Source organism: Chlorocebus sabaeus, chromosome 21, assembly GCF_047675955.1.
Source record: "Chlorocebus sabaeus isolate Y175 chromosome 21, mChlSab1.0.hap1, whole genome shotgun sequence".
Lineage (NCBI taxonomy): Eukaryota > Metazoa > Chordata > Mammalia > Primates > Cercopithecidae > Chlorocebus > Chlorocebus sabaeus.
In genome coordinates this window covers 12193460-12206384 of record NC_132924.1, presented here as the reverse complement: position 1 = coordinate 12206384, position 12925 = coordinate 12193460, and positions in this window count along the sequence as shown.

Here is a 12925-nt window from a genome sequence, read left to right as displayed (position 1 = left end):
AACCACCACACCCCCAGCCGGTCCTTGTTGTTAAAGAGCTTACAACTGAATGGGCAGAAGCAGACAGTAACAAGTGAACGAAAGTAGTAAGATCTCAGATTTACAGATGTTATATTCTAACTATGTTTAGAGGAAAAAAAATGCAGCTTTCAAATTTCATTTACAGTCTGTCTTTCACATAGTCTCCCATCCACAATAGTGTGAGCAGAAAATAAATAAGTAAAGTAAAATAGATGTGAGTACCAACCAAGAAACCTAGACTGATTCACAACATCAAAATTTTTTTCTTAGCTAAATCTTAGCTTCTTCAGTCAAAATACCCCATCTCTTCGATTCCAACTCTCTTGCCAGAGCAGAACTCATTCCTGAAGTGCCTGCCTCCAGCATCCATTCTCGAACTCTCTGCCTTCAGGGTTATCTTAATCCTAACACCAAGCTTGTTTAGTCCACTATATTCTCAGCATCTCTAAGTGAATGCAGAGGAATTTCCAGTTTCTTTCTACGGCATAGGAAGACCAAAGCAATGCAGAAATGGTGCCAAAAAAAATATTTTGTCCCCTGCTTCTGAAGTTGTTGATTTATCCTTGTCCGGCATAGGGCAGAGGTCTTCCCCTAGAGCAATAATTCTTTAAGTATGGTCCCCAGACCACCAACACCAGCATCACCCAAGAAACTGTCAGAAGAACAAATTCTTCTCCCCAGACCTACCAAAGAAGAAACTGTGGGTGCGGCAGCGGTCCAGCAATCTGTGTCTTAGAGCTCTTGAAGCTTATTCAAGGAGATTCTGATGTGTACTAAAGTTTCAGAGCCACTGCCCTAAATGATTGCACATCCAGCAAAAGGAGCTATGCTCCTGATGTTCTTCTCACATGCAATATCCATCAGGATGTTTTGAGAAACCCCAACTCAAGGTACAAGCTCCAAGGAGTGGAGGAAACACCAATCTTTCAGGATTGTTCCCTGTCTCCTTTCTCTGAACCATCTTACAAGACTGAAAGGAATTGGCTTGCAGAGTCTCCTGGCCCTACATTGTGTGCTGCTCCCCCTTCTCTTTCTTCTCTGCTTACCCCTCCTTCTCCCTGACTGCACAGCTCACTTTCCTGCCGGCATAGGTGCAGGTGTCCACTCCACGTTTCCGGAAAGAACAGGAATGCCATAATGCGCTGCCTCCAGGTTTGTTTCCTGGTATTCCAAAAGGCCTCAGAAAGTTATCTCTCTCTCACTCTTGTTTTTACTGAAGCTCCCGTTTGTTCCCACAAAGTCTGATTTACAATCCGTATTTTCTTGATATAGATTTAAACAAAAAAAAAAAATCTATTTTGACAGTCAAACTGGAGAAACGAGTTTACTGATTTAGCAGGTATGGCTTGTCTCTCTAAAGCACTAAAACTCTTTGCTTTAATCAGGTTGAAGTCTCCAAGGCAAAAATAGTCAGAATATAGAAATACGTCTGAAAGTGTTTCCAAAAATAATATCCCTGCTGCAGCAGCACAAAACTCAAAGTGAATTTTTTGATTCAACAAGTGTTTATTGAGTCCCTTCTATGTGAAGAAACTATTCTAAGCACTGGGGAATCATCAGTGATACTAGATATTCTGTAAAAGTTGTTACATCATTTACATCATTCAATCATCACAACAATCTTAAGAGTATAAACCATGAAGTAATTTTCTTAGAGAAGAGAAATTGGAAGACAGATTGTGTTCTCTCTCTTGGTTTTCAGCACAGATACCTCCTCGTCCAATAGACTTGTTCTCCATTTTATTCTCCATCATGGCATTTTCTTTGCTTCTGTCAATATACATTCCTCGATGTGAAGTTATGTATGTATACAAATGCATGTATACACAGAAATACATGCAATCCATGTACCTGTTTATCTTGTCATCTGGCTTCCCTCAGCACAGTGTGTGATGGGCAGAAGAGTGTCTCGTCAGAGATGCCCATGCATTATCCTCAGAACCTGTGAACATATGACGACATATGGTAAGGGAGAATTAAGTTTGCAAATAGAATTAAAGTTAGTAATCTGCTGACTTTAAGATAAGAAAATTACCCAATGTCATCTAAGCAAAGTCAATGGAATCTCAGGCATCCTTTAAATGTGCATGGGAGAGACAGAAGAGTCAATGTTAGAGTGACATGGTGTGAGACTCAACCCCCTTGAAGACAGAGGCAGGGACCACAAGCCAGCCATATAGGCAGCCTCTGGAAGCTGGAAATAAAGTTGTCAGTTCTTCTCTAGAGCCTCCAAAAGGATGCAGCCCTGCCCACACCTTGATTTTGGCCTTCTATGACCTATTTCAGACTTCTAACCTCCAGAACTATAAGATCATAAATTTGTATTGTTTGAAGCCATCACATGTGTGACAATTTTTTACAGTAAATAGGATGCTAATGCAGTGTAAGCATCAGGAGGGCAACCACTGTAGCTTCTTCACTGCATATACACCCAGCCCCCAGCACAGTGCTGAAAGCGCAGTGTCTGCTGATAGCACAATGCACAGCAATGTTTACCAGGTGAGTGGACACAGAAGAACCTCAAACTCCCTCTCCAGAAGGACGCCTGTTTCCTACCTCTGGTCCCATATTACCCCACGCACTACATTGAGACCTTTTCATGTATCACCTGGGGCACCTCTGCAGCCTCTAAACATGTACCCTCTGCATCTAGGAGGGGCTTGGTAAAGTTTAGGTCTAGCGATGCAACTCTGCTTCCCAAAATCCACTGACAGACACTCAAACCTCTTTACACAAGCTTCAGAGCAGGCTGCAGTATGCCCTCACCTACAATTCCTTATTTTCTATAACTTCTAGTTATGTGCACTAAAACCAAGCCTCTCCATGCATCAGACCCACATGTGTGCCCCTGATGGGCATGAGAGCTGTGTAGAGCTCTGTGTCATGCACGTGGCCCTGCCCCACCCCAAACCAGTAGGTTGGAGGTGGAACCAAGCATCTTTAATATCTAAAAATTTTCACATGTGGCAGCCAAGTTGAGAATCACTAGTCCAATTATTACTTCTCTAAACACCCCACAGACTTTTCTGTGAAGACATCTCAGCCTGGGAAACAGAATACACAACAAATCTCTCCCTCCTTTAAAACTCAACGTTATTTTAGCTGTACTTCTAGCTGTTAGCACTTTGCAGGTTTTAGTTTTTACTGTGGTTACCTAAGTATTTTTCCTACGGTGACTATTAGATTGCAAGCCCTTGATCACAGGGAACCATACCTCTGCAGGGAGCTCCCTGAAAGCACAAATATATGTTACGGGGCTACTTCACAGGTTTACATTTCATTGTGTGCTGAACCTGAAGTCATCCAAAGAGGTTCTCAAATGAATGACAACACACAACTATCACGAAGTTAGTCCTTTACTGCCTCTATAAATTCTTTCACTTAATGATCCACCAAACTGCCCGGGACAGCCTGATCCTCACCTAATTTTATACCTGATGAAAGTGAGGCTTCATGATATTAAATTGTTTGTGGAAGGGTCGGAGGCAGGACTCAAATTTGAAGGTTGCCTAAGCCACTACTCCAGGCTGGTCTGGTGAACAGGTCTTCCCAGCAATAGGAAAGGTAGAGAGCAACCAGGCTGCACGGGTCCACACTGGCTCCCTTTCCGCCCAGGAAAAAAACAGGCAGCTTTTAAATTCCCTCTTTCAGGTCATCAGGGAATTTCTCCAGGTGCTCTTTCCAACCCTGATTTGAAACTTCTGACTTGCAATGATTTCCTTAATTTCCCTCTGGTCCCTGTCTGCCCAGTGCCCTCATATTCATGACTTTACTGAGCTTTGTTCATCCCATATGGCCTCCTGGATCCTTCCCTCAGGCTCCAGGCTCCCTCCACCGTCGGTCTAGGTGTCTCCCACCCCTAACCCAACCTGGTTCAGGAGCCCTTAAACTTGGTTTCTCAGGGAGGGCATTTAACCAAAGACAATTCCTTGCTCAGAATAGGCTCAAGTAGATATTTGTTAATCTGGCAAATATTTCAAATAAACAACTGATGTGCAGATGGGTCCAAGCATTGTAAGGAATGATCTTCAACCCCATCACATAAAACACCACATCATCAGATCCATAGCCCCGAACTATAAGCCTGGAAAAATCGACAATGAAATAGAGATTTTTTTATGGTTACAAGGATCACTGCTGAATAGTAAACTCTCTGTTGAAATCATATTGACACAAATCTGGGAGTAAAATAAATGAAATCAATATTAAGGCAAGAAGTGAGTAACAGCCAGCTGAGGGCTAGAAGCAGGCTTAGCTCATGTCCTCAGAGCATCCTGCCTCTGTTCTTGGCTTCCTACTTAAAATGCAATAGACACAAAAGTGGGCAGCTTACTCAGCACCAGTGTTCGCTCTTTCCTGGGAATCATACAGCGCCACGAAGCATTAGCATTGAAATGCATGCTTCTAGGTTAAAGCTTTGGCTGCAGCTGCGCCAGGAGGGCTGCTGGGAAAACCTACCCCCATAGTCAGCGCCATCTAATCAGCAGCTTGAATCTTGTTTGTTTGTTTTTTTCCTAGCTGTTGTTCAGCCTTTTGCAATTAATCCATTCATTCATTCTCTCAGCAAACATTTACTGAGCATTTCCCCTGTTCCAGTGCCATACTACTTTACAGGGATTAAAAGATAAAACACGTAGAGCCCAGCCATAGAGGAACCCAGGTTCTAATTTACAGACACTGAACATCCCGGTTTGCTCAGGCCTGAGAGGTTTCCTTAGTCCGATCAGGAAAGTTCAGGGCAAGTCAGGACACCTCGTCACCCTATGGTGGAGATAACAGTTCTGACAGATCATCCTGTTGGTGTGAAAATGCTAAGTGGAGACGTTCCAGGAGCGTTTCCAAAGTCCCAGAGCAGCTCAGTATCTCCAGACTCCACCACAGCCTCGACTCACGAACGAACACAAGGAGCTGAGGCAAGCGGCCGCCCAAGAATCAATCAAGGAGAAGTGAGGAAGGGCGGCAGAAAACGGAGAAGATGGCCAAGCACCTGGAAGCCGAGCTCTCAGACTTCTGAGTCTCAGCAGAAAACTGTGCCCATGAAGGCTGAATCTGGCCTGCGGAAAGGAAGATGAGTAGAAATGCTCACCACCTGCCAGGAGTCCGCGGTGAGATGGGAGGAACACAGGCCTCACTAAGCAACACTGAGCACTGTGGAGGCCTCACTAAGCAACACTGAGCACTGTGATCAATACGTGTCCAATACAGAGAAACCAGGAGGAGCAGCCGGCTTCCTGTGCCAGATGGGAAAAGGGAAGCTGCGCCAGGAAGCAAGATGAGATTCATAAAGACGAGTCTCTGCAGGCTGGGAAGGAGGGTATGCAAGAGCATTTTAGGTCACAGAAAAGAACTTAAACAAGGGAGGGTTGAGAGGGACTTTCAGGAAATGGTGTCTAGACCAGGAGAGAATATTAAGCCTGACGGGAGGCCAGTTGAAGCAGAAGGTGGGCCGCGGCTGGAGAGGAGGCGCCACGGTGAGAATTCCTCAGGCCAGCCTCCCTCGGTTTCCCGCCGTGACTCCAACTCCCCAGAGCTGGAGCCCAGGGATAAGGTGCTGCGATGGCGCTTCCTGCCCTCTAGCGGCGGCACCTACAACCCCCTTCTACCAGCTCCCCAACTGGGTCACACTGACCAGTGTACCTGGCACTGCATAAACACTGCTGCTGCAAGCCATGGGGATCAATGAATGAAGTTTTAATAGTAAATCCATAGGAACAATGTATATTTATGCAGGGTAATTCTGTCTGAGGTGTAGAGGAAAGAGAGACGTGGAAAGAGAGGGAACAGTTAGAAATCAACTCCAACAGGAATGATGGGGAGATCTAGAGGCACTTCTGGAAGAACCTTCAGGAATCTGCAGCCTCCTAGCAGTGGACAGAGGCTCCACCCCGGCCTTGCCTGACTCACCATTGCCACACGCCATCCTGACAGACGTTGGCTGCAAAACTCACCAAGAAGACCCAGCCCACCTCCTCTTGCAGAGGCCCCATCCTTCGAGGTTCCTGGATGTGATCTGGGACAACTGACAGTCCGTTCTCCAAGTCTGAAATCACTTCAGGATGGTCTCTGGTAAAGATTGTACCTCATGACTCGTACAGGTGTCACCTACTGGACACAGGGGAGACATCTGACTCAGACCAACCCATAGAGTGAGCTAAAGTGCTCAGATTCCACTCCCAGGGCCTGATCTCGCCTATGAAGCCAAGTCTGGGCAGGTCATCTCTGTGCATGTGCAAACAGAGGAAAGGGTTAAGAGGGGAATTAATGTGTAACACACATGAGCGATATTATGCAACCCCTAAAAGATACAAAAAAAAAGGGGTCTCTACATCCTAATTTTTCCAGTTCTCGGGAACTAAGGAGAAGCAGATATTTAAAATACCATGCAATCCTGGAAGATACAAATGAGGATTTCAGATTCCAGTTTTCTTATGGTCTGGCTAAGCTGAATTTCTTAAATGAGCCAATTTATATATAAGCTTAGAAGAACGCCTGGCAAACAGTGCACATGTGTTGGCCACTATTATTTTGGGAACGAAAGAGATTGTCTGTTATAATGTTGGAAAATAAAGGTATTAAGGCTATCTAAGTGGATTCCCTCTTTGTTCTGCTTTCAAAGACTATGGTAAACAAAGCAATACATTGTATTTTTTCCTCAATGATGGAAATTTAGAGAATTGTGGATGGTTCCTATCAAACTAATTACATACTCTGAAAAGCTATTTTCAGGACCCATTGATTTTCATCCATATATCAATTTTGGTGTTTCATTTTCTTTCTCAATAATATAACTCTGTATGATTTTGTTTGGGCCCAGATCAAAGAACATTTTATACTCTACAGAAAATGGCAGACCTTATTTGTAAGGTCCGCTGAGCTCTTGCTAATACCCTTTAATCCAATGCAATAGCTTCTGGTCTTGAGTCATAAATTAAACGTGAGCAACAAAAATTACAGTTTTATCCTAATACTCATACCATAACCTGACAAAATTTGTAACTCAAATGAATCAGTTGGTGCCTATAGCAAAATTTGATTCAATGCAACTTACTTCCTGGAAGTCATATGCCAGGAGGATTACAGGCACTTGTCTGTTTAAATAAAGCATTTCTTAGGGTTAGTGTGTGCATGACTTTGTTCCAAAGTCAAAGTAGGGTGCATGTTAAGTTTAAACACTCTGGAAGGATTGGGTTCTCTTGATCTTGGCATGATGACTTAAATAGAACCAGGGTGGGCCAAGATCAGAAATTACTAGCAAGAGATATCAAGTGTAACCAAGCATATCTTGGGTTGTCAGAAACAACCCAAGATGAGAATCAGGAGGGGCTGAAAAAGAAAAGGCCCATTCCTTGTCCAGCGTAATCCGAAGTGGGGGTGCCACACATAGCTACTGTGATTGTGACTTGCCCAGAGATCATCACCCAGTGGGGCTGAGTCCAGTTCCCCTCTGATTACTAAGCTGTGGCACTCAGGCACCAGCCTTTTCTAAGTCACTTGAAGATACTTTAGGGGGCCTTGAGGTCTCGGCAGGAGGTCACTATATATGTGTGAAGTCAATCAATTAATCAATAATTAAATAAATACTTAGTAGAAATGGAATCAGCTCCCAGAAGAATTTGAAAATATGGGTTTAAAGAAATAGCCCAGGCTGGGTGCAGTGGTTCATGCCTGTAATCCCAGCACTTTGAAAGGCCATGGTGGGTAGATCACCTGAGGTCAGGAGTTCAAGACTAGCCTGATCAACATGGAGAAATCTCGTCTCTACTAAAAATACAAAATTAGCCAGGAGTGGTGGTGCATGCCTGTAATCCCAGCTACTGGGGAGGCCAAGGCAGAAGAATCGCTTGAACCCAGGAGACTGCAGTGAGCCAAGATCGCACCATTGCACTCCAGCCTGGGCAATAAGAGCAAAACTCTGTCTCAAAAAAAAAAAAAAAAAAGAGAGAGAGAAAGAAAGAAAAGAAAAGAAAAGAAAAAGAAAGAAAGAAAGAAAAGAAACATAGCCCGCAGATTGAGAGAAAGTATGAAAGTATGTGGGGAGGAAGGGGGCAAGAGCTCTTCCTTTGTATTATAAACTGTTGTATACCATTTATTTTATAAACCTATGGATAGGTCACTCTATTTAAAATTTCAAATTTACAGGAGGATATTTCAGGAGTTTCTCATAAAATGGTTGCAGAGCAAAAGAGATACAGGCTCCAGCTCTACCAAATATTGAAGATCTCAAATATGTTCAATGTGACGATGCCTCCCACAGCACAAAGGGGTTCCGCCCTTGCTAAGGATCTGGTGCATAGACACTAAGAGAGGAATTTCAAACTGGGAAGGAGGGTATTCTTATCATGTGTTCCTGAATGCCAGTCCATGCCAACATATCCTCGGTTCAATCACACACAAGATATTTTGCCATGAAATTATTTTCTTTACATTTGAATTAATATTCTTAAAATCATAATGTGGCCAGGATAAAAAGGACAATTTACAAAGACTCATGGAGCCAAATCAGATGACCAGGAGCGCAGGAATGGATTTCTGCCGCAACTAAGCCCCATTTGTGTGGATTTTTAAAAAATTTAACTGAATTGCCTATTCCATTTTTTTTTCATTTTTAACAATTGACACACACATATAACACTATGAAATTACATTTTGCATTTTTTGGTATAAGAAGCAAAGCCAGAACTTGAGGTACAGTGGAATGATCTGTTTGGAAGGATTCACCACAAGTAGGCAATAAACTTCAGAGGAGAAGGGGAAGGAGCTATTTAAAATAGTAAGTGAGTAAGTCACTTCTCTATGTAATGAAAACAAAACTGTAGTTGAAAAAATAAGTAGGTTTCCAATTGGCTATTGCCATTCTTCTTTGAAAAAAATAAACATTTTATCTTCAATACTAAAAAAAGATTAATCCATCAATCAACAAACAATTAAGCATTTGTTAGATATATAATCCACTCTCAGAAGAATTCCAAAGGGTAAATTCTTCCTATTTGGGGATATCAAAATGACTTCTATCCTGTGAAATAAAAGTGATAGCATAAGTTAATTGATTGCATTTATTATCTTTTTTACAAAATTTAAAAGTTAGGAAACTTTTTATTGTGCCCCTGTTTTGTTTGCTTCAATTACTTTATCCCTTGGATTCCAAGCATTGAAATCACTCCATCAGTTGATGACTCTATGAATCTAACACTAAGAATTACTGGGCAAAAGCAGTACAATATGAATTAGATCACCCAACTGTTCAAGTAATGTTGAGCTGTTCAAATAGCTTGGAAGGGAAAAACCAAGAAGGACCTAACAAACTGGTTAATCATCCTGGTGCTAAATCTAGTAACTAGTTTATCACACATAAAATTCACATACACATTCATTGATGCATTCTTTGCCACATTCAACAAATTTTTATGAGTGTTTGCTCCATTCAACAAGTTTTTATGAGTGTTTGCCCATGGGGCTGAGTGTTAGATTTTAATGAGGACACAATAAATGAGAGAAGTCCCCCAACCAACAACAATCACAAAAACTATCATATAAAATGGAAACCACATTACATGATAAGTCCAGAGAAGATCTTATAAAAAGAATGTAAAGGATGACTTGATTTATCTCTTAATATCATGTAATGATATTATAAACTATTTTAAGCATTATTTGGTATATCTGCCTACAATGGAGAGCATGTATTATGAACTTTCCAGAAAAAATATACCCTTTAATTTCTTTAAAATATTTCTGGAGAAATAAATATTTTATCCCATAGAAAAATAGATTCTTATTATCTGCTCTTTCTAGAAACAGGAAGCTCCCATTACCCCCAGCAAATACCTGGTCTTAGAGCTGCTTTGACCAATGAACTTTGTTTGCCCTCAAATGTACTCAAGCACACCTGGGCATCCTGGAACTTCTCACTCCCTAGGGTAGTGGAGGGAAACATGACTACAAGAAAGAACTCCTTCCAGTCTGTGTTAGGGTCAGGGTATCAAAGAACCTTACAAATAATTGTATGAATCCATATCAATTTAATAATTCAACTCAAAAGTTAAAAATTCACAACATCTGTTGTGAACGTAAAATCAATAAAAAATTTTCTGGAAAGCAACTTCAAAATATGCTTCAGGAATCTTAAAAAGTTTTTTAAAGAAGCTACTCTATGATTTTTTTTTTACTTTTATTTTAATTTCAGGAGTACATGTGCAGGTTTGTTTTATAGGTAAACTTGTGCCATGAGGGTTTGTTGTACGGATTATTTCATCACCCAGGTATTAAGCCTAGTTGTTTTTTCCTGATCCTCTCCCTCCTGCCACCCTCCAACTGCCAACAAACCCCAGTGTGTGTTGTTCCCCTCTATGACTGCATGTGTTCTCATAATTTAGCTCCCACTTATATGTGAGAACATGCGGTATTTGGTTTCCTGAAGAACCTTAAAAATTAAGACACCCTGTCACCCAATAATTTATTTTGCTTATAGCAAAAAAATACTTTAAGTGATTTATCAGATTTACATATTCACCACATTTTTGTAAACAAGAGCAAAAAGGTAGATCTCCACTATTGAACATTGGTTAAACAAATTGTAGTGGACTCAAAATGTGCAATCACAAAATGTAATTAACTGCATTTTTAAAGGCAAGAAATGATGTAGGAAAATTTATATGATGGAATGTTAAGTGAACAAAGCAAGATTGAGAATTAATATGCTGAAGGATTCCAATTTTGTGAAAACAAATGATATTCTATCTTGGGGAGATGAGGACATGGCTGATTTTTTTATTTGTAACTTCTACAGTTTTAAAATTATATACAACAAGCACATAACCTATTAAATGCTAGAGGAATTCTCTCTTTCTGTGTATTTGCTTATCCAAGCCATGCATTTATATAGCCAATTTCATAAGAAGAGAAAATTTCCTTTTACTTCTCTAAGGTCAAAGCCTGGTCATAGTTTCCAAGAGACAAGTGGCATCACATTTTCCCACCATACTCTTTATTTGAAGTGTCAGTTTGACGTAAATCTCTGCCCAGTGTGACTTCCTAGCCAATATGCTTGCTTTAAAATCCACGTTAGGATAAAATTGCTTCCTATTTTTTGCAAAAAAATGGCTTCCAACTATCCAAGTATAGTACCAGTGCTAATAATTTGCACAGTTTTCAAACAACTGACAAACTGGCAAGCACCGAGCTTGCAGCTGCTCCAGCTCCCATTTGCTTTAGAAAAGTATACATTTCATATAGAAAAGACTATCAGGCATAACGCTAACTCTGATTTATATTTACAAGTGTGTGTTATTTGAATTATCTGCTGGATGTTCAAGTTTGCTTGTTATTGACAGATTATGGTTATATCATTAATTTATCCTAAAGCCCTGTAAGAATAGTTTCCACCTATCAAAAATTGTGAAGTAGTTACATTCATGAAGGATTAGATTACTGTCTTTCAAATTAGAAGAAAAGATGTCATTGTTATTCTGTGAGTCAAATTGTAGAGTTGCAATTACATTGGCCCATAGTTACCTGCCCTTCCCCTATGCCTTGTAAAGCACTCTCTGGTGTGCAAATGAGGAAGCCAATCTATAAAGAAACTATATGATTTTTCCACAATTTTACATTGTACTAAAGAGAGGTCTAGCACTTAAATCCTCCTATCACTAATTCGGTGTCTTCAACATGCTACATCTATTTTGAGAAGTCTATAAGGGAAAAGTAAATTTAAAAAGTAATGATATTTTGATAACTGGCAATATTAGTGCAGACCATTTATTAAGGGCATGAGTATTAGAAATTCTAAAATATATTCACACATAAAAATCCAAAATTAAGGAAATCCTACTGTCACAAATAGCCTTCACCTAAATAAAATTATGAAATACATGCTTTTAAGTCTGCTTCTTTCACTCAGTATTATGTATGTGAGGCTGATCCATGTTCTTCTTGGAGTGTAACTCATTTATATCTAGCACTTTATGATTTTTCATTGTATTAATACGTCACAATTTCTTTATCCATTTTGTTGAAAACAATATGCTTCTTAATTACATACAATTTTTTACAGTTGTCACAGGAATTGATCAGTTATATTATTACGCAATCCTAGAGGTTCATTTATTTGTTTATTTCTGGATATTTTCTCCTAGTTTACCTTCCATAATATGTTCTCATTTACTTCCTCTCTTTCCATCAACAGTTACTTTCTTTCCTGGATTGTTACTTTATACTATTTTCTATTTCATTATATTTTCTATAATTGCTATGATTCACTGTTTCTTCATTTTATCTTAAATATCACAGATTAACTTTCTGCAAGCTTAATTCTACTCTTTAATTGTTTCCAAATCTAATGTATTTAGTTTGTTAAGGTCTTCTTTTCAATGCCTTCTCTTTCTGTCTCTATTTGTTTGATGCATGGAATACTCTCTAATCAGATTGAGAATAAATACCAACCACTCTATAATCTTATTTTATTTTATAAAGCAAATGTTTCCAAGGGGAAGATTTTCTTTGTGTCTCTAAACATTATTCACTTGATCATTTCAAATGAATGCCTATACATTTGTTGTTAAATTCTGTATTTTATTGTCATAATAACAGATGATTTTCAAAAAGTTGCCTTTAAAATCTAACCAGAGGCACCTTTTCTAATAGAAAAATTATTTCCCTCCAGGGACAAATAGAGAGGTAAATCATTCTCATATCCTAATGCTAATCAAGAATCTTAACTGGATTCAAGACAGTATTATTGGATATTACCAAACACACCTTCATAGAATTCAGTAAATATAGAGAAATCATATAGGCTCAAAATTATGAGATAAACATATGGGGGAATATATTATAGACTATATTTCCAAAATTACTGAATGTAGAAAGCCCTATTATCTTACTGAGAAAAGACCATATTCTGTTCGTT